This window comes from Rhinoraja longicauda, chromosome 18 (assembly GCF_053455715.1).
Source record: "Rhinoraja longicauda isolate Sanriku21f chromosome 18, sRhiLon1.1, whole genome shotgun sequence".
NCBI lineage: Eukaryota > Metazoa > Chordata > Chondrichthyes > Rajiformes > Arhynchobatidae > Rhinoraja > Rhinoraja longicauda.
The window spans coordinates 32795998-32819428 of NC_135970.1; positions in this window are offsets into that span (position 1 = coordinate 32795998).

Genomic DNA, 23431 nt, shown 5'->3' on the forward strand with positions numbered 1-23431 from the left:
TGGCCAGATTGAAAAGCTCAAACCTTTTAATATCCTGGAGGTAAATATCAAGACAACATGTAATGGGATTTTCTGAATAACAGGATTAAATTCACAGTTGTTGAAATGAATGACTTCAAAGATTTTTTGAACGTTGAGGAATAAACTATACAGGAGATGCCTTGACCAGAAAGAATGACAGGAATGTGTTGAAGAGCTGAGTCTGACAACTAAATTAAATAAATTGGGGTGTACGTTAGAAGCCAAGTGGTGCAGGTTGGAACAAGACAGCACAGTGAGTGAAGCAGCTCACGTTTACTTTGTTGCAAGTGCAACGGAGGAAACTTAAAATAGAACAGCGCGGTGGCGCAGCGGTAGAGTTGCTGCCTCACAGCGCCAGAGACCCGGGATCCATCCTGACTACGGGTGCCGTCTGTACGGAGTTTGTACGTTCTCCCCGTGACCTGCGTGGGTTTTCTCCGGTTTCCTCCCACACTCCAAAGACGTACAGGTTTGCAGGTTAATTGGCATGATATAAATGTAAATTGTCTCTAGTGTGCAGGATAGTGTTAATGTGTGGGGATCGCTGGTCGGTGTGGACTCGGTGGGCTGACGGGCTTATTTCCACGCTGTTTCTCTAAACTAAACTAAGCTAAACTAAACAGGCTTAGTAAGAAAAAGAACCACTGGTTTTCTAAAAGACATGGAGTGCTAGAGTAACTCAGCGGGTCAGGCAGCGTCTGTGGAGAACATGAACAGGCAACGATTCGGGCCTGGTCCTCTTCTTCACTGTGAGTAAGGCCGTACTCTACTGTAATGAGCCACCAGAGGGGGTAGTTGAGGCAGGTATTATAACAATATTTTAAAGACACTTGGACAGGTACATGGATGGGAAAGGTTTAGAGGGATATGGACCAAACATGGGCAAGTGAGATTAGTGAAGATGGGGCATCTTGGTCATGGGTGATTTGGATGGAAGGCCTTTAGGTATGACTCCATGACTCTCTTTCTAACTATCATTGAGCCACGTAAGTAGACCTCCCATATGTGGCACCACCAGATTCAGGGACAGTTTCTTCCCAGCTGTTATCAGGCAACTGAACCATCCTACCACAACTAGATAGCAGTCCTGAGGAACTATCTACCTCATATCACCATATGACCCCTTACTTTTCCCCCAACTCCCTTCCAATCCTTATACCAATTACTTCAAAGCCAAATCTGTACATCTTACTTTAGAGATACAGTGTGGTAGCAGGCCCTTTGGCCCTTCGGCTAGGACTCTATTCCTTGGTGCGCAGGAGGCTGAGGGGTGATCTTACAGAGGTGCGTAACACCACAAGGAAGGATAGGTAGTGTGACTAACCAGAGTAGAGGAATCAAGAACTAGAGGACATGGGTTTAAGATGAGACCGGGAAAGATTAGAATAAGAACTAGAGGGACAACTTTTTCACACAGAGGATGGTGGGTATATGGAACGAGCTGCCAGGGGTGGTAGTTGAGGCAGGTACTCTCACAACATTTAAAAGACATTTGGACAGGTACATGGACAGCAATGGTTTAGAGGGACAGGGGCCAAATGCGGGCAGGCGGGACCTGCTTAGATGAGGCAGGTTGGTATGGCTAAGATATGCCGGAAGACCAGTGTCTGTGCTGTATGACTATGAGTCTACATCTGAAGAAGGGTCCCGACCTGAAACATCGCCTATCCATATCCTCCAGAGATGCTGCCAGCCCCATTGAGTTACTCCAGCACTCTGTGTCTTCCTTTGACTCTATGACTGTTATTCTCAGGAAAGCTTATACAGAAGCAGATAAAAGCTGAAGACCAGAGACATTAATTGAGGTGTGTTAGTGGATATAATAGAGGTATTACACATGATGCCATTATATCTAATGTATGTAAAATGCTACTTAGGGGGGAAAGATTGCAGTCATATATGTCAATGTGTCAAAGGTTCATTTTGCCTTTACAGAAAACAGGCCTCTGACGTTGAGGCCCTGGTTGCTCACTGGGTTTGCTCTGAGGCAAGGAGTGTTGACAGCATTCGTGGTAGTCATCTACATCAGTCTCACACAATAACGTGACTTATTTTAATCCATTTAATATGAAAATGGATCGGCGGAGAGCCAGGGGCTGTTTAGCAAAGCTAATTGTCATTCCTCCCCCTCAATCTCTTGTCCCACCCTAATCGCTGATTGTCACTGCTGGATGCAATTATTTTTTATTATTGAAACATGCAGCGTGGAAACAGGCCCTTCGGCACATCAAGTCCACGCCGATCACCGATCACCCGTTCACACCAGTTCTGTGTTATCCCCACTTTCTCATTCCCTCCCTGCAGACTAGGGGCAATTTACAGAGAACCTACAAACCCTTTGGCATAGTGGGGCGAAACCGGAGCACCTGAGGAAATCCCCGCAAACTCCACACAGACAGCACCCAAGGTCAGGATGAAACCCGGGTCTCCGGCGCTGTGAGGCAGCAGCTCTACCCGCTGCATCACTGTTCTTGCTCCTTCCTCCCCAATACTACCGCCTCCTGGTCTGTTTGTCAAGTCCTTCATGTTCATAAGTGATAGGAGCAGAATTAGACCATTTGGCCCATCAAGTCTACTCTGCCATTCAATCATGAATTGCTGTCCACGGTCTTAGCTTTGACTGTGGGTGGCACAAGGTCCACTGTCCTCTCCCCAGGTGAGCGGCACCTCGGCCCTAGTCCCTCACGCACAGGCCCAGGTCTCAGCATGGTCTCAGGTCTCAGCATGGTCTCGGGTCTCAGCATGGTCCCAGGTCTCAGCATGGTCTCACGTCTCAGCATGGTCCCAGGTCTCAGCATGGTCTCACGTCTCAGCATGGTCCCAGGTTTCAGCATGGTCCTGGGTCTCAGCATGGTCTCACATCTCAGCATGGTCTTACGTCTCAGCATGGTCTCACGTCTCAGCATGGTCTCACATCTCAGCATGGTCTCACGTCTCAGCATAGTCTCACGTCTCAGCATGGTCCCGGGTCTCAGCATGGTCCCAGGTCTCAGCATGGTCTCAGGTCTCAGCATGGTCCCGGGTCTCAGCATGGTCCCAGGTCTCAGCATGGTCTCAGGTCTCAGCATGGTCCCGGGTCTCAGCATGGTCTCGGGTCTCAGCATGGTCCCGGGTCTCAGCATGGTCTTACGTCTCAGCATGGTCCCAGGTCTCAGCATGGTCTCACATCTCAGCATGGTCTCAGGTCTCAGCATGGTCTCAGGTCTCAGCATGGTCTCAGGTCTCAGCATGGTCTCACATCTCAGCATGGTCTTACGTCTCAGCATGGTCTCACGTCTCAGCATAGTCTCACGTCTCAGCATAGTCTCACGTCTCAGCATGGTCTCGGGTCTCTGTATGGTCCCAGGTCTCAACATGGTCTCAGGTCTCAGCATGGCACCCAACAATATCCACCCCCCTCTGCAAACGTCCCACACTAGGCTCGTCTGCTACAGCATTGAGTTCAGTTCAATTCACTTTAGTTTATTGTCATAAGGAGATAAGGTCATAAGTGATAGGAGTACAATTAGGCCATTTAGCCCATTAAGTCTACTCCGCCATTCAATCATGTCTGATCTATCTCTCCCTCCTCACCCCATTCTCCTGCCTTCTCCCCATAACACCAGTACGAATGAAGAAGCTATCGATCTCTGCCTTAAAAATAACCCTTTGACTTGGCCTCCACAGCCTTCTGTAGCAAAGAATTCCACAGATTCACCACCCTCTGACTAAAGCCCTGGAATTTACTGCCTGAGAGTAGTAGAGGTGGAAGCCTTCAGCATATTGAAATGGTGCTTGAAGTGCGATGATGGCGTGTAAAATAGTGAAAGGCCTGGATAGAGTGGATGTGGAGAGGATGTTTCCACTAGTGGAGGAATCTAGGACTAGAGCTCATAGGCTCAGAATTTAAGGACGTTTCTTTAGGAACGAGATGAGAAGGAATTCCTTTAGTCAGAGGGTGATGAATCTGTGGAATTCTTTGCCACAGAAGGCTGTGGAAGCCAAGTCAATTGATATTTTTAAAGCAGAGATAGATTGATTCTTCAATAGTATGGGTGTCAGAGGTTATGGGGAGAAGGCAGGAAAATGGGGTTAGGAGTGAGAGATAGATCAGCCATGATTGAATAGCGGAGTAGACTTGATGGGCCGAATGGCCTAATTCTGTTCCTATCACTTATGACCTTGTGACCTGCAGGCCCGTGGAGTTGGAGGGAAGTTGGATCAGGTTGGAGTCTTGGACATGACAGGCCAACTGGGTTGCCTCATACACACTGTGGCATTCCCCAAACCTAAAAACAATTACATTTAAAATATGGTACTACTTAGAATTCCAGAACCTTATTTTAAGTAACAATCATAATGCTTACTTTACTTCTGCCAAGGGTGATAAAAATCAATTTAGCATTTGCAACCTAATACTCCCTAACGCAAGAGGTTATTTTCTGTGCCAAATGTGCACTTCTACTGCTTATGATACCCAATGAAAGAAACCCTCCCTAATCACTCCACCAAAAGCCAATTCTTCCACGTTTGGCGGCAGGAATAATATTCTTTCCCATTCCATTCCAATCACTTCATCCCCATCAACTCAGAAGGTATTTCCTGCCACAAATTCCCTGTCCAAGGATAATATTTGCAGGATATCTTATAGATCACCCAGCAATAAAATCACAATTATGAATCGGGACAGAATCTCCCATCCAAGTTATATCAGATAAATGTAGTTTAGTTTAGTTTAGAGATACAGCATGGAAACAGGCCCTTCAGCCCATTGAGTCCGTGCCGGCCAGCGATCCCCGCACACTAACACTATCCTACACACACTAGGGACAATTTACAATTATACCAAGCCGATTAACCTACAAACCTGTACATTCCAGGAGTGTGGGAGGAAACAGGAAATCCTGGAGAAAAACAATATGATGCAGCATTTGCTAGGGAGGTAACTAGCCATCGGTAAATACCTCAATAACTATCTGGAGTGACAGCAACAAAATTCAATTTACTTCAGGCTCAAGATAGACACAAAATGTTGGAGTAATTCAGCGTCTCTGGAGAGAAGGAATGGGTGATGTTTCGGGTCGAGACCCTTCTTCAGACTTACTTCAGGCTGTTGTTTCTTTGCAACACGATGTTCCTAAATACAGTGTGGCGTAAATATCACAGGATTCCCCTTTCCCCAATCACAGCAGCTGAAACATCACCGAGTTGGGACGTCTTACCCACTGGAAACTCAACAATTACCATATTTATGTGGCATTTCATGAAATTAGATCTGTATTCATCAAAATGTCTTTGAACTCTAGATATCTCCAGTCCTTGGGATATGTCAACATGTATCAGCCCATGCTCAATTCTAGCCAGCGCTGTTAGCCATTATGACTTGGGTGGCTGTCAGTCTTGGTAATATGAAGAACAGATGGCCTCAGCTGCACACAGCCCGGTCTGCAATGCAACATAAACATTTTCACAATCCCTTGCTTTTAAGCTGAGCTGGGACAGGCTACAGCAGGACTTTATTCCTTGGAGTGCAGGAGGCTGAGTGATGATCGGAGAGGTGTAGAGAATCATGAGGGGAATAGATAGGGTGAATTCACAGAGCCTTTTACCCACAGGTTAGGGGAATCAAGAACAATAGACAATAGACAATAGGTGCAGGAGTAGGCCATTCAGCCCTTCGAGCCAGCACCGCCATTCAATGCGATCATGGCTGATCACTCTCAATCAGTACCCCGTTCCTGCCTTCTCCCCATACCCCCTCACTCCGCTATCCTTAAGAGCTCTATCCAGCTCTCTCTTGAAAGCATCCAACGAACTGGCCTCCACTGCCTTCTGAGGCAGAGAATTCCACACCTTCACCACTCTCTGACTGAAAAAGTTCTTCCTCATCTCCGTTCTAAATGGCCTACCCCTTATTCTTAAACTGTGGCCCCTTGTTCTGGACTCCCCCAACATTGGGAACATGTGTCCTGCCTCTAATGTGTCCAATCCCCTAATTATCTTATATGTTTCAATAAGATCCCCCCTCATCCTTCTAAATTCCAGTGTATACAAGCCCAATCGCTCCAGCCCTTCAACATACGACAGTCCCGCCATTCCGGGAATTAACCTAGTGAACCTACGCTGCACGCCCTCCATAGCAAGAATATCCTTCCTCAAATTTGGAGACCAAAACTGCACACAGTACTCCGGGTGCGGTCTCACCAGGGCCCGGTACAACTGTAGAAGGACCTCTTTGCTCCTATACTCAACTCCTCTTGTTATGAAGGCCAACATTCCATTGGCTTTCTTCACTGCCTGCTGTACCTGCATGCTTCCTTTCATTGACTGATGCACTAGGACACCCAAATGACATAGGTTTAAAGTGTGAGGGGAAAGATTTAATAGGAACCTGAGGTGCAACTTTTTCCAGAGGTGGGTGTATGGAACGAGCTGCCAGAGGAGGTACAATCAAAAAGTGCAGGAAGGAACTGCAGATACTGGTTTACACCAAAGATAGACACAAAATGCTGGAGTAACTCAGCGGGTCAGGCAGCATCTCTGGAGAACATGGATAGGCGATGCTTCGGGTCGAGACCCGTCTTCAGACTGAGAGTCAGGGGAGACGGGAACTAGAGGTATGAAAAGGTGGTATCCTCCAACAATTCCTTTATGCTTTATTATATTCTCCACCTTCTTTGTTTCCAGAGAAAACTGGGTTTGGTTCCCCCTTTGAGAATTCACGTGAAAGGTTTCTCATTATTCCATTCCAGTTGTGTCAACCAATATTTGAATCCATTTAACCTTGGCTGCATCCCTTCCCATCCCATTGAAGACAACACTCCTCCAGTTACATACTTTAGCTTGCTCCTTTGATATTTCCATCCCTAGCCCAAACCTTGTGATTATGCTGATCCTATTCACCATGTGGTCTTCCATTGCCACATGGTCTTCCCAGGTTGTTCCTCCTCTCCCACTGAAGCCAGGACATTCCACCAGTGTCAGGCCCCAGGGAAATGCCCAACACTACTTCACATCCTTGTGTTTAGAAATAAAGTTATCACGTTTTATGGAACTGATGCTGTCTTTATTATTCTGCAGCTAACGTCCTCCAATCGCTAACGTCCTCTAATCCAGGCATCATTCTGGTAAAACCTCCTCTGCACCCTTTCAAAAAGCCTCCAGGTCTTCATTATTCTTCAAACTACATGCTATGTCACCATTAGTTTTTAGTTTCGTTTGGAGATACAGTGTGGAAAGAGGTCCTTTAGCCTACCGAGTCCATGCCAACCATCGATCACCCATTCACACTCGTTCCATGTTATCCCACTTTCTCATCCATTCCAGACTCACTCAGGGCAATTTACAGAGGGCCAATTAACTTACCAACTCGCACGTCTTTGGAATGTGGGAGGAAACCAGAGCATCCGGAGGAAACCCACACAGTCACAAGGGGCACATGCAAGCTCCATACAGACAGCATCTGAGGTCAGGATTGAACCCGGGTCTCTGGCGCTGTGAGGCAGCAGCTCTACCCACTACACCACTGCTCTATGTATCTCACTTACAAACACATCTGGATCCTCATTTTGGCCTGAGCATAACAGTGCTTTTATATATCAGGAGAACATCATATATAGTTTCCACATTAGCACATGATAACTTGTGTATGATATTATCATTCAGATTATTGTTGGTACTGAGCATTCAATCCTAGTTAGTTGGTTTAGTTTATTGTCACGTATGTACAGTGAAACGATTTTTTGTTGCATGTTATCCAGTCAGTGGAAAGACTAGACATGATTACAATCAAGCCGTCCACAGTGTACAGATACAGGATAAAGGGAATAACGTTTAGTGCAACATAAAGTCCAGTAAAGTCCGATGAAAGATAGTGCGAGAGTCCCTGATGAGGTAGATGGGAGGTCAGGACCACTCTCTTGTTGGTGATAGGACGGTTCAATTGCCTGATAACAGCCGGGAAGAAACTGTCCTTGAATCTGAAGATAGTCCGAGGGACTACCTGCACAAAGATAGTCACAGGGAGAACGTGCAAACTCCACACAGGCAGCAGGTTTAGAAGGATATGGTCCAAACACAGGCAGGTGGGACTAGCGTAGATGGGGCATCTTGGTCGGCATGGGCAAGTTGGGCCGTAGGGCCTGTTTCTGTGCTCTATGACACAATGACTCTATGACTTCTCAAATGAAATTAGCAGCTTGGACACAGATAGGGAATGGAGTCCTGACTCTGCCTTCTGTGCAGACTGCATCATCGCTGCATCAGAGAATGGTTTCCTTCACAACACTGCCTTGATTCAGTTTGCACATGCGTCTCAAAAGGCTAGAAAAACAAGTAGCCTGCGCCTCGTTAATCACCATCCTGAACAGAATGATTCTATCAGAGCGCAAGTGAACTCCTGAACTTGTTTAACTTCCCCTCCCCGTGCCAACCTGAGGAAGCTGCTCCGATGGAAATACTGAAACCACATCTCCAGAGAATAAATAACACATGCAAATTCTAAACTTCACTCCCAGTAACTTTTACACCAATTTACTGTCCTGGATTAGAATACAAACAGATTATGCTGAGAGGCATCCCGCCCAGTTGACCAAATCTTCCCCTTTAGTTTAGTTTAGAGATACAGCGCGGAAACAGGCCCTTCGGCCCATCTAGTCCGCATCGACAAGCGATCCCCGCACATTCACACTACCCTATGCACACACTAGGGACAATTTAATTTTTTTATACCAAGCCAACTTAACCTACAAACCTGTACGTCTTTGGAGTGTGGGAGGAAACTAAAGATCTCAGAGAAAACCCACGCAGGTCACGGGGAGAACGATCAAACTCCGTACAGACAGCACCCGTTGTCAGGATCGAACCAGGGTCTCTGGTGGTGTGAAGCAGCAACTCTACCGCTGCACCACCGTTTTCGATGTGCAACTAAAAATTGTCCAGCATTGATAAAAAGCAATTAATGAAACAGATCTACAGGGGATGCAATCCTGCTCCCCCCCCCCCTGCACTCTTCACAAACACCATCGTATCTGCCTCCACATTCCAGGCACCCACCACCCTCTGTGTAAAAGAACCTTGCCCCGCACATCTCCTTTAAACTTTGCCCCTCTCGCCTTAAAGCTGTGCCCCCTGGCATTTGATGTTTCCATCCTGGGGAAAAGGTTCTGACTGTCTACCTTATCTACACCTCTCATCATTTAACATACTTACATCAGGTCTCTTCGCAATCTCCGACGTTCCAGAGAAAACAATCCAAGTCTGTCCACCCTCTCCCTGTGGCTGATGCCCTCTAATCCAGGTAACATTCTGGTAAACCTCCTCTGCATCCTCTCCAAAGCCTCCAGACTTCCTGTAATGGGGGCGACCAGAACTGTACACAATACTCCAAATACGACCTGACCAAAGTCCAATAGAGCTGCAATGAGATGTGGCAATGAGATTGGAAAACCAAAGTAAGTTTGCAACAGGCATCGACTGCAATCTGTCTTGTGGACTCTGAAACAGATGCATTGTGTTTTTGCACGCTATCAAGCAGCACAGGCATTCATGTATGGGTTGCAACAAAACACCAAATTTGCAGTCTGATAGAAAGCACGGAGACTGCAGATGCTGGAATCTGGAGCATAAAGTAACTGCTGAGGGAACTTAGTGGGCCCAGCTCACTTCAATGGAGGCATAGGGATGGCTGGGGAAAGGACGGGAAGGGAAGAGGAGATGGCTGGAGAAGATTGGGGAATGGAACAGAAAGGAAAGGGGGAAAGGGGTGAGGGGAAGGGGGGAGGGAAGGGGGGAGGGAAGGGTGGAGGGGAAGAGGGAGGGAAGGGGGGAGGGGAAGGGGGGGAGGGAAGAAGGTTGGGGAAGTTTGAGGAGGGGTCGGGGAGTGGAAGGGAAGGAAAGAAGGGGAGGAAGGGGGAGGAAAGGGGGGGAAGGGGTGAGGGGAAGGGGGAAAGGAAGGGGGAGAAAGGAAGGGGGGAGGGAAGGGGAAGAAGGGCAGGGAAGGGGGGGGAAGTGGTTGACAGTTCAGGTCGAGACCCTGCATCAGGATTTGGTGAAAAGTAAACTTGAACCTGTGCTGGAAACTTTGATGGTAATTTTAATGTTGACCTTGGCACATTCAATTACTTTTTTTGCGTTGCACATAATGGGTGCAGACGGAATTATCAACATATCTGCACTTTGCAAGGTTGAACTGAGTGATGGATCTTGACTCAAACAATGCATCAATGATTCATCCATCGTCTGGCCAGATTGCTTTCCAAAGAAGTTAATGAAACTGTGGTTTCAGCTTGTCCCCGATTATAATGTACAGTCTGGCGTGCTCCCAAATGGGGCAGGATACCAACAGAATTATTAACATACTTTCATTGAAATCAAAAATAAAATGAGCTAAGCTGGTGACGATAAGCATGAGAGTGGGCGTAAAACATGAAACTGACATGTGGCTGTAGAACATTGAACGTAGAACAGAGAGTGGGGGGGTGTATGGAACGAGCTGCCAGAGGAGGCAGGTACTATAAGTACATTTAAAAGATATTTGGACAGGTATATGGATAGGAAAGGTCTAGAAGGATATGGGCCAAATGTGGACACATGGGACTAGTGTCGATGGGGCATCTTGGTCAGCATGGGCAAGTTGGGCCGAAGGGTCTGTTTCCATGCTGCATAACTCAATGACGATAACAGAGAACAGCAGAGCACAAGAACAGGCCCTTCGGCCCACAATGTTTGTGACAGAAAGTGCTGGAGTCACAGAGTGAAGGGCCTTGACCTGAATTGTCACCTATCACGTTCTCCAGCGATGTTGCCTGACCCGCTGAGTTACTCCAGCACTCTGTGAAACGTCACCTATCCATGTTCTCCAGCGATGTTGCCTGACCCGCTGAGTTACTCCTGCACTCTGTGTCTGTCCTTGTAACATCGTCGAGTCCTAACCCATGTCTGGGTAGCAGTTTCTCCTCCAAGTGAAAACAATGGACTTGGTGGAAGGAGCTTCTGAGCATTGATCCAGTGGCATGGGGGGACAAATGTGCCAACTAGACGTGCATCCAGAAGGAACAGTGTGCATTTTCTATCATCTCAGGTCATCTTTAGTTTAGTTTAATTATTGTCACGCGTACCGAGGTACAGTGAAAAGCTTTTTGCTGCATGCCATCCAGTCAGCGGTAAGACAATACATGATTACAACCAAGCTGTCCACAGTGTACAGAAACAGGATAAAGGGAATAATGAGGAAGCCTCTGTCTGAAGGGTCTTGGCCCTTAACATCACCCATTCCTTCTCTCCAGAGATGCTGCCTGTCCCGCTGAGTTACTCCAACATTTTGTGTCTACTTTTGGTGTGGAAGTGAAGGTCGACAAATGGAATAAAAGCACAGAGGAGAAATTATCTCTCGGAATGGCATTGGCTGAATGCTCTGATTGGGCAGGAAGGAACTGCAGATGCTGGTTTACACCGAAGATAGACACAAAAAGCTGGAGTTACAGTGTGACTGGCAGCATCTCTGGAGAGAAGGAATGGATGACGTTTCGGGTTGAGACCTTCTTCAGACTGGTTAGGGATAAGGGAAACAAGAGATATAAATGATGATGTGGAAAGATAAACAACAATGAATTAAAGAAAAGCGAAAAAATAACGATGATAAAGGAAACAGGTAGCGGTATGAACATTGACTTCTCTAACTTCAAATAGCATTTGCTTTCCCTCTCTCTACATCCCTTCCCCTTTCCAAGTTCTCCCACTAGCCTTACTGTCTCCGACTACATTCTATCTCTGCCCCACCCACTCCCCTGACATCAGTCTGAAGAAGGGTCTCGACCCGAAATGTCACCCATTCCTTCTCTCCAGAGATGCTGCCTGTCCCGCTGAGTTACTCCAACATTTTGTGTCTACCTTCGATTTAAACCAGCATCTGCAGTTCCTTCCTGCACATAAAGGAAACAGGCCTTTGTTAGCTGTTAGTTGGGTGAAAATGAGAAGCTGGTGTGACTTGGGTGGGGGAGGGATAGAGGGGGAATGCCAGGGCTACCTGAAGTGAGAGAAATCAATATTCATAACCATGGGCTGTTTGCTGCCCAAGCGAAATATGAGATGCAGTTCCTCCAATTTCACCCTCTGATTGTGTTCCTGGGTATCTACCCGTGACATGAGCTCCTAGTCTGAGGTTTGCGTAATAAAGTCTCTTCAAGTGTCTAGGATACAGGCACCACATGTCCCTTATAATCAAGCATTGCCCTAACCCGTATCTATCTGATCACAGTCTACGTTTGCAACCATAAAATCCTTTGTTACATGAACCAGGCATTATTACCTTACAGTTCAAAATGTTATTTTCTCCCTCATATCAAATCTCTGCCGTTCATAAGTAATAGGAGCAGAATTAGGCCATTCGGCCCATCAACCCTACTCCGCCATTCAATCATGGCTGATCTATCTTTTCCTCTCAACCCCATTCTCCTGCCTTCTCCCCATAACCCCTGACAATCGTACTAATCAAGAATCTATCTATCTCTGCCTTAAGTATGTCCATTGACTTGGCTTCTACTGTCATCTGTGGCAGCGTGTTCAGAAGTTGCAGTTAGTTAGTGGGGCAGGGCTCAAAACTTTTAATAGTTCATCAAGCCTTGACAAAGGCTAATTGACCTATCAATTAAAAACAGTCATACAGTGAATAACTATAGGTTTTGATTGAAGATGCAGCATGGAATCAGGCCCTTCGGCCCACCGAGTCCATGCTGACCATCGATCACCCCTTCACACCAGTTGTATGTTATCCCACTTTTTCATCCCCTCACTGAACTAATTCTACAGAGGCCGATTATCCTACAAACCCTCCGGTCTTTGGGATGTGGGAGGAAACCGGAGCACCCGGATGAAACCCACGCGGTCATGGGGAGAACGTACAAACTCCACACAGACAGCACCCGTAGTTAGGATCGAACCCAGGTCTCCGGCGCTGTGGAAGAATTGCATTGGTGCTGTAGTTGCTTGTAATTGAATTTTAAAAAACCACCCGCGACTAAAGGGAAAGAAAGATTAATTCTGCTGGCAGGTACTGATGACTGAACAAAGTCCAAGAGAATCTTCTGGAAAATGCCACCCTTGTGTGAGGACTTTGCAATTTGCCCCAAAAAAGGTTTACAACAATGACATGGAGAAATCACATCCTTGCGATTTACAAGGTAGGCAAGGGATGAGTTTACCTATAATGTGTAGGAAGGAATAGCAGATGCTGGTTTACACCGAATATAGACAGAAAATGCTGGAGTATCTCAGCCGGACAGGCAGCATCTCTGGAGAGAAGGAATGGGTGACGTTTCGGGTCGAGACCCTTCTTCAGACTGAAGAAACGTCATCCATTCCTTCTATCCAGTTTACCCATCTTCCCTATTTAGCCATTCCTGGCATGTTTTCCATGGAGTTTAGTTCATATTTAATGTATCAGTCTTTTGACTATTCACAAGAATGTTTTATAGTTCATGCCAGCAATAACCTAGGCCCTGATCAGTAAACTGCAGATGTAAAGACCAAGTTTCTGGAGTTGGCTGTTACTCAGCAACCAACATACTTAAAAGGAGAAGCCATGTTCTGAACCATTTTTCTGACACATCGTTTAATCCAGCCAAAAAAAAGTATGATGATAAAAATAATTCACCTTTTAGATTTCTGAAAAGTTAAACAAATTTAGATGACCAAATTAAGCTGAAAACACACACCGTCAGATTCAGGGACAGTTTCTTCCCAGCTGTTATCAGGCAACTGAATCGGCCTCTCATCAACTAGAGAGCGGTCCTGACCTCCATTTCATCAGACTTTACTGGATCCTGCACCTGATCCTGCGTGATATTTGACTCTGCATTAAAATTTGACAAGCAAGTCAAAACTGTGGTAAAAGCCAGCTTCTTCCAACTTCGTACCATAGCTAAAATCAAACCTTTTCTCCAATTCGACGACACGGAAAAAATCATTCACGCTTTCATTTCCTCCCGCCTAGACTACTGCAACTCCCTATACACTGGAATCAGCCAATCTTCCCTGTCCCGCCTGCAACTGGTCCAAAACGCCGCAGCGAGACTCCTGACGGGTACCCGTAAAAGGGACCACATCACGCCAATTCTGGCCTCTCTCCACTGGCTCCCTGTACGGTACAGAATCAACTTCAAGCTCCTCCTATTCACATATAAAGCCCTAAATGGACATTCCCCCCCCTACATCAAAAATCTTCTAACCCACCTCTCTAACTCCAGGTCCCTCAGGTCGGCCGACTTGGGGCTACTCACTATCCCGCGGTCTAGGCTTAAGCTCAGGGGTGACCGCGCTTTTGCGGTTGCAGCTCCTAGACTGTGGAACAGCATCCCTCTCCCCATCAGAACTGCCCCCTCCATCGACTCCTTTAAGTCCAGGCTCAAAACCTATTTCTACTCCCTAGCGTTTGAGGCTCATTGAGGAGGCGCTGTGAACTGTTTTGTATGTACTGTTATGTTTGCGTGCTACTGTATGTTTCATTTTTTCCTTAGTACCTAATCAGATGTACAGCACTTTGGTCAACGTGGGTTGTTTTTAAATGTGCTTTACAAATAAAATTGACTTGACTTGACCCTTTACCCTGTATCTGTACACTGTGGACAGCTCGACTGTAACCATATACAGTCTTTTTGTTAATTGTCTAGCACGCAACAATAAAGCTTTCCACTAAACCTCGTCACACACGAGTGACAATAAACTAAACTCCTTTATCTGCACGTGATCAATATCCCTCCATATTTCAAAGTCTTTAAAACACCACTATCATATTTATCGAGAGCCATATCCATTGTATTTCAACAGAACACATATTATGACCACTGACAGGTGAAGTGAATAACATTGATTATCTTTACAATGGCACCTGTCAAGGGGTGGGATATATTAGGCAGCAAGCGAACAGCCAGTTCTTGAAGTTGATGTGTTGGATGCAGGAAAAATGGGCAGGAGTAAAGACCCGAGCGACTTTGACAAGGGCCAAATTGTTATGGCCAGACGACTGGGTCAGAGCATCTATGAAACAGCAAGTCTTGTGGGGTGACCTCGGTCAGCAGTGGTGAGCACCTACCGACAGTGGTCCGAGGAGGGACAAACCACAAACCGGCGACTGGGTGTTGGGCGCCCAAGGCTCATCGATGCGCGAGGGTGTAGCGACCATAGAGAATGGTCCAGGTCGTCGAACCCTCGGATTGGCCAGCGAGGTCACGTGGGAATGCGACCATGGGGATTGGTCCAGGGAACGACATCGCTGATTGGCCAGCGATGTCATGTGCGCGTTTGGCGCCCGTTTTAGTCAGTTCGGCGAAGTCTTCAAGGAAGACAGTAAGTTTGTATTGGTTGTCCTGTACCTTGTTGTTTAACTCTGTATTCGTGTATTGCGGCTGCAATAAACTTCGTCTACAACCAACAAGTTTCGGACTCGCCATATTGGTGACCCCGACGTGATCTGGACGATCACCGACTGAGCAGGAACCCGACGCCTCGTTGACGATGACTGAGCAGGGCACACCAGAGTCAAGCGTGGCGGGCGTCCATCTTCCGTTATTTTGGACGTACGCACCGCAAGCTTGGTTTATCCACGCCGAGGCTCAATTCCATATAAAGAAGGTGTCGGACGAATCCACAAAGTACTTCTACCTCGTCAGCGCTCTATCGCCGGACACAACCAAGCGCGTGATGCGGTTCATCGTAAATTCACCTGCGGAAGACAAGTACGAGGCCATGAAGAAGGTATTACTGCGAACCTTCGGGTTTAATAAGCATGGTGGTGCGGCAAAACTTCTGCACCTACCGGATCTTGGAGACCAACTGCCTTCCGTCCTCATGGCCGAAATGATGATGCTAGCCGGTGAGCATACGGATTGCCCGATGTTTGAACAGGCATTCCGCGAGAAACTTCCCGAGGATGTCGGACTGCTGCTCACGGATTGTTCTTTTAAGGACCCCGAAGCATATGCAGCGAAAGCGGACGCGCTCATAGCGGCAAAAAACAAGGCAAGTGGTTCAATCAACAAAGTCTCGACATCGGTGACCACGCCACAGCGACGGCAAGATGGCGCCACGTCTCCCGCCAATTCTTCGAAAGCCCGCCAAAAAGATCCGCACAAGCGCGGCTGGTGCTATTATCACCTACGATGGGGTAACGAATCCCGCAACTGTCGTTTGCCTTGTACCTTCGCGGGAAATGCCTCGGCCGATCGTACATAGGGGCAGTTACGATTGGCCAGAACCGGCGCCTCTATGTCCATGATCGATTCACGGACACAGAATTTTTGGTAGACACGGGAGCCATCGTCAGCATAGTGCCGCCGACCGACCTCGAAACCAGATCGGGTAAGACAGGTCCCACCCTCATCGCGGTTAATGGCAGCCCAATTCGCACTTTCGGTACACGGAAGATGTCCCTTGTGTTAGGCCTCCGCACGTACGAATGGCCATTCATCATAGCCGACGTCAAACAAGCGATCCTGGGCGCAGATTTTCTCTGGGCTTTTTCACTGGTTCCTGATGTCCGCGGTAACGACCTCCGACCCTCTGACGAAGATGAGCACGTCGCTCCGACAATCGCCTCCTCGCCCAGCCCTACTGTCCAGGCCGTCGTCGCGGCCCCCGACTCATATGCTGCGATTCTGGCAGAGTTCCCAGAGCTGCTCGTCCAACGTTTTGACGCACCTTCGGCTAAGCACGGTGTGGTCCATCACATCCGCACCGAAGGCCCTCCCGTTTTCGCTCGGGCCAGGAGACTACCGCCAGACAAACTGGTGGTGGCAAGGGCGGAGTTCAGGAAGATGGAGGAAATGGGAATGGCCTGCGGAAACAGGTAGCGGGGTGGGCACGTTCCTGCGTGCCCTGTCAGACCGCTAAAGTCCAGCGCCACGTCCAGCCCCCCGTACAGGATTTCGAGGTCCCGGCTGTTCGTTTTTTCCACATCCACGTGGATTTGGTCGGGCCTTTGCCTTCCTCCCGGGGCTACACCCACCTCCTCACGGTGGTGGATCGGTTCACCCGGTGGCCAGAGGCTTTCCCATTGTTTGATATCTCGTCAGCGTCTTGTGCTAGGACTTTGGCCCTTCATTGGGTAGCTCGTTTCGGGGTCCCGGCAGTTATTACAACTGACAGAGGGCCACAGTTCACTTCGTCCCTCTGGGCCGCGCTGGCGGAACTGTACGGGTCCAAGTTACAACCCACAACTGCATATCACCCCCAGGCAAATGGACTCGTAGAAAGGTTCCACCGCCAACTTAAGGCGTCCCTCAGTGCAAGGCTTGAAGGCCCGGACTGGGTAGACCAACTCCCTTGGGTTCTTTTGGGCATCCGGACTGCTCCTAAGCCAGATCTCGGTGCGTCGTCCGCAGAGCTAGTATATGGCTCGACACTTCGAGTACCCGGAGATCTGTTTCCGGACCCTTCAGCCCTGCTCCCTACAGTCCCATCAGCGTTAGCATCTCTCCGGGAACGGGTGGGCTCCCTGGCTCCAGTGCCGACTTCACGTCATGGGTGTCCCATGGTACATGAACCGTCTTCCCTGAAGGACTGTGAGTTTGTTTTTCTGCGTAAAGATGCCCATCGCGCCCCGTTGCAGAGGGTCTATCAAGGGCCGTTCCGGGTTTTACGTAAGGGAACGGCTACTTTCACCTTAGACATGGGCGGCAAGAGTGAACTCGTCTCGGTGTCCCGGCTCAAACCTGCCCATTTGGACCCGGATCAACCAGTCCTGGTCGGTCAAACCCCTAGGCGAGGCCGACCTCCGTTAGTTCCGCCCAGTCCAGAAACCCCCGTTCCGACAGTTCCTCCAGGACCCCCCGTTTCGGCAGTTCCTCCAGGACCCCCCGTGCCGGTAGTTCCTCCAGAACCTCTCGTTCCGGCTGTTCCACCAAGTCCGGAACCTCCGGTTCCTGTGGTTCTGGCTGTCCCTCTCCGTACTCGTTATGGTCGCGAAATCCGGCTCCCAGCTAGGTTCCGCACCTCGGGTTCTGGGGGGGGTCATGTAGCGACCATAGAGAATGGTCCAGGTCGTCGAACCCTCGGATTGGCCAGCGAGGTCACGTGGGAATGCGACCATGGGGATTGGTCCAGGGAACGACATCGCTGATTGGCCAGCGATGTCATGTGCGCGTTTGGCGCCCGTTTTAGTCAGTTCGGCGAAGTCTTCAAGGAAGACAGTAAGTTTGTATTGGTTGTCCTGTACCTTGTTGTTTAACTCTGTATTCGTGTATTGCGGCTGCAATAAACTTCGTCTACAACCAACAAGTTTCGGACTCGCCATATGGGCAACGAAGGCTAACCTGTCTGGTCTGAACTGACAGAAGGTCTACTGTGGCACAAGTCACGGAAAATGTTAATAGTGGTCACAGGAGGAATGTGTCACAATACACAGTGCATCACACCCTGCTGCGTATGGGGCTGTGTAGCTGCAGACCGGTCAGAGTGCCCATGATGCCCCTGTCCAACATCGAAAGCGGTGATAATGTTTTGGCTTATCAGTGTAGCTTCTTTAGGGTGGCACAGCTGATTGAGCTGCTGCCTCAGAGTACCAGAGACCTGTGTTTGACCCTGATCGCGGGTGCTATCTGTGTGGAGTTCCAAGGACGTGCCCGTGCGGGTTCGTAGGTCAATTGGCCCCTCTGTAAATTACCCCTAATGTGTAGGGAATGGATGAGAAAGTGGGACAACATGGGTGTGCATGGGTGATGGATAATGGAAAGGACACGGTGGGCTGAAGGACCTGTTTCTATGCAGTATCTCTAAACTAAACTAAAGTGTCAGTGATGTGATCAGAAGCTCTGCCACATTGTTAAGTCTGGTAATTGTTCAAGTCTTCATGTTAGAAGATTTATCGTCGGCACATCGGGGTGGAGGAAACAAGACGATGTTATAAAGGGTTTCAAAAAAATGGTTAGATGAAATTAATTGACCGGCTTTTGTTCATTTGTGAAATTTTGATTGTCACCTCTGTTTGATTTATTCTTTCCTTTCCTCCTTGGTACTTTGTTTTGGCAGCTTCATATAGTTTAATTTATAACTTCCTGACTTCTTTTTAGTTGTGACTCGCACTTGTTCGTTGAATGTCAAACTTGACTTAATCAGTGCAGCTGTGCATTACATGCCGCTGAAATGCCATAAAGGACGGATTAATGATCAACAAACTACCCACAGATTAACCCATGAAAATTAAAAAAAACTATTTTATAAACATCTCATGTTTTAAATGGTAATGTCGGAAAAAAGAGCAATGAAATTAAACGGAAAATTCCAAGGTAGTATGTTAAGCAGAACGTACAAGATCATTATCATTATAAAACATTTAAATTCCCAAACGTAGCTGCGTTTCAAAAATGTGACTTCTAAATGATTTGAGTTCTCTCAGACGTGAATTTCATGAGCAATAAAAGCAGAAAATGCCGGTAGTACTCTGGTGAAGCAGCAGCACAGTATTTAGAACAAGTCAAAATTTCATCCCATCATTTAAGAAACAATTAGACAGGTACATGGATAGGACAGGTTTGGAGGGATGTGGACCAAGCGCAGGCAGGTGGGACTAGTGTAGCTGGGACATGCTGGCCAGTGTGGGCAAGTTGGGCCGAAGGGCTTCTTTCCACTGGAGAAGGGTTCCGACCTGCAACGTCACCTATCCATGTTATCTGGAGATGCTGCCTGACCTGCTGAGTTAATCTAGCACTGTGTGTACTATTTCTTGATGCCCAGCCTCAGAAACTCTAATTGATGAAGTTCAGCTAAAGCAACTGCCCACTCATTCCCACCACACATTTCCAACAAAGAGCAAGCGTGTGTGTATTCCACACACCCCAGAAAGGAAAGGAAATACTTAGAATTCATATTCCTACAAGAAGTTTTGTTTCAGATAATCTAGTGTGCTGGTAAAAAATATTTTTTCAAACAGGTACAATTTTGAAACAAATAAACAAGTGTTTCAAGAATTCCACTAGAGAGCAATTTTTTTTAAGGTATATAAAACATGACGAAGGGTATATAAAACGGAGCCTGTTTCCACGCTGCATCTCTAAAGTCTAAAGTATTTTGTGTAAACCAGCATCTGCTGCTCCTTCTTTCTACCATTACCAATATTTGTTTGTTCTTGCAAATGTTTAATCGACTAACAGAAATTAAACCCCCCCAACTATCTCCCTGAGGCATGATTCAAACTCTGGTCTCCACATCAATAATCCAGGTGCACATTTATTAATCAAAATGATTACTATACTCTCTGATTTAATGAATTGATGGCAAATTGGTTCAGGTAAAGGGTAAAGAGCAAGAATATCTCGGTGGAAAGTAAGCGTGTCTATGAGAGGGGAGGGGTGGAGCGTAACATACCAAGATTATTTTAAATCAAGCAACAACATGGCTGTTCTGTTGAATCTTGGCAGACTAGTGTTTTAAGTACACTTAAATTTATGTGGTCTCATTTATGTCTTCAGAGTGTTCTAAAATACTTTACAGACTTTGATTTTTGAAGTTATTCTGGGAAAATACGACAACCAATTTGTTCTATAAACACCAATTACATAAATACCAAGTTAATTTCTAATTGTGATATTAATTGAGAAATGTCGCTCATGTTTAATCTTCAAACAAAAGTAAAATGTGAGAATGGTGTTTAGATTGAACCAAACCATGTGTTTTAGAGTGTGGCACAGTGGCGCAGCAGGTAGAGCCACTTACTCACAGTGCCAGAGACCCGGGTTGGATCCCAATCTCTGGTGCTGTCTACGTGAAGTTTGCACGTTCTCCCTGTACCCACATGGGTTTCCTCCGGGTGCTCTGGTTTCCTCCGCCATCCCAAAGACTTGCGGGTTTATAGGTTAATTAGCCTCTGTAAATTGCCCCTAGTGTGCAGGGAATGGATGCAAAAATGGGGTAAAATAGAGTTAGCATGAACGGGTGATCGATGGTCAGCATGGACTCAGTGGGCCGAAGGGCTTGTTTCCATGCTGTATCTTTCAATGATTGAATGAATTTGTACTTGTGATTTTTTATTTTGATTTCCATGACTATTTGTTACCATTTGTACCTAAGCTATAATGCCACGTATGATCCTTCACAAAGGCCACAGGGTATTGCTTTGTGCTGAACTATGAACGAGCAGATAAATTGATGCCACATTGTATTTATTGGCAGCTGGACTCCCTTTCTTGAACATCGGTGAGAAGCCCACACTCGACTTCAGAAAGATATGAGCCGGGCAATATTTCTGTCCAGGACTGATGGACCTGGCAGAGTCAAGAGCCAAGAATGTTTTATTGTCATATGTCCTGGAATGGAACAATGAAATTCTTACTTGCAGCAGCACAACAGAATATGTAAATATAGTACTCTGTAAAGCCCATAATAAACAGAAAATAGTTTAGTATATATATATATATGTGTATGTGTGTATGTATATACATATATATATATATATGTGTGTGTGTATGTACATATGTGTGCGCATGTGTATACATATACACCGATGAGCCAAAACATTATGACCACTGACAGATGAAGTGAATAACATTGATTATCTTGTTACAATGGCACCTGTCAAGGGGTGGGATATATTAGGCAGCAAGTGAACAGTCAGTTTTTGAAGTTGATGTGTTGGATGCCGGAGAAATGGGTAGGAGTAAAGACCTGCGTGATTTTGACAAGGGCCAAATTGTTATGGCCAGAAGACTAAGTCAGAGCATCTCTGAAACGGCAAGGCTTGTGGGGTGCTCCACAGCAGTGGTGAGTACCTACCGACAGTGGGCTGAGGAGGGACAAACCACAAACTGGCGACAGGGTGTTGGGCGTCCAAGGCTCATCGATGCGCGAGGGCAACGAAGGCTATCCCGTCTGGTCCGAACCGACAGAAGGTCTACTGTGGCACAAATCACAGACAATTTTAATGGTGGTTACGGGAGGAATGTGTCACAATACACAGTGCATCGCACCCTGCTGCGTAGCCGCAGACCGGTCAGAGTCCCCATGATGACCCCTGTCCACCGTCGAAAGCGCCTACATTGGGCACGCGAGCGTCGGAACTGGACCTTGGAGCAGTGGAAGAAGGTTGCCTGGTCCGATGAGTCCCGTTTTCCTTTGGATCACGTGGATGGCCGTGTACGTGGGCGCCGTTTACCTGGGGAAGTGATGGCACCAGGATGCACTGTGGGAAGAGGACAAGCCGGTGGAGGGAGTGTGATGCTCTGGGCAATGTTCTGCTGGGAAACCCTGGGCCCGGCCATTCATGTGGACGTCAATTTGACATGTGTCACCTACCTAAACATCGTTGCAGACCAGGTACACCCCTTCATGGCAATGGTATTCCCTGAAGGCAATGGCCTCTTCAGGATAATGTGCCCTGCCACACTGCACACATTGTTCGGGAATGGTTTGAAGAACATGATGAAGTGTTCAGTGTTGCCCTGGCTTCCAAATTCTCCAGATCTCAATCCAATTGAGCATCTGTGGGATGTGCTGGATCGACAAGTCCGATCCACGACGGCTCCACCTCGCAACTTACAGGACTTGAAGGATCTGCTGCTAATGTTTTGGTGCCAGATACCACAGGACACCTTCAGAGGTCTTGAAGAGTCCATGCCTCGGCGGGTCGGCGCTGTTTTGGCGGCACACGGAGGACCAACAGCATATTAGGCTGGTGGCCGTAATGTTTTGGCTCATCAGTGTGTGTGTATATATATATAAATATAAATGAATCTGAAGGGTCTCGACCCGAAACGTCACCCATTCTCTCTCCAAAGATGCTGCCTGCCCTGCCTTAGTTACTCCAGTATTTTGTATCTACCCACAAATAAATATATATATAAAACAGACAAATAAATAGACAATAGTAGTGCCAAGTCAAAAATAATGCCAAGTCTATATAGTTTGGAGCTTATTAGTAGGCTGTAGTGTTTAATATCCTGATGGTTGTAGGGAAGAAGCTGCTCCTGAACCTGGACGTTAGTTTTTAGGCTCCTGACCCTTCTTCTCGATGGTAGGAGTGCGTGGCCAGGGTGGTGTGGGTCTCTGATGATGTTGGCTGCCTTTTTTGTAGATCCTTTTGATGGTGGGGAGGTCAGTATCCATGATGATGTTCTCATTGAGTTAAGTGTCACACGGCGCAAGACGTTTGTTTCCATGTTGTATGTCTAAAGCTAAAAACCGGCGGCACGGTGGCGCAACGGTAGAGTTGCTGCCTTACAGCGAATGCAGCGCCGGAGACTCAGGTTCGATCCTGACTACGGGCGCCATCTGTACGGAGTTTGTGCGTTCTCCCCATGACCTGCCTGGGTTTTCTCCGAGATCTTCGGTTTCTTCCCACATTCCAAAGACGTACAGGTATGTAGGTTAATTGACTGGGTAAATGTAAAAATTGTCCCTAGTGTGTGTAGGATAGTGTTAATGTGCGGGGATCGCTGGGTGGCGCGGA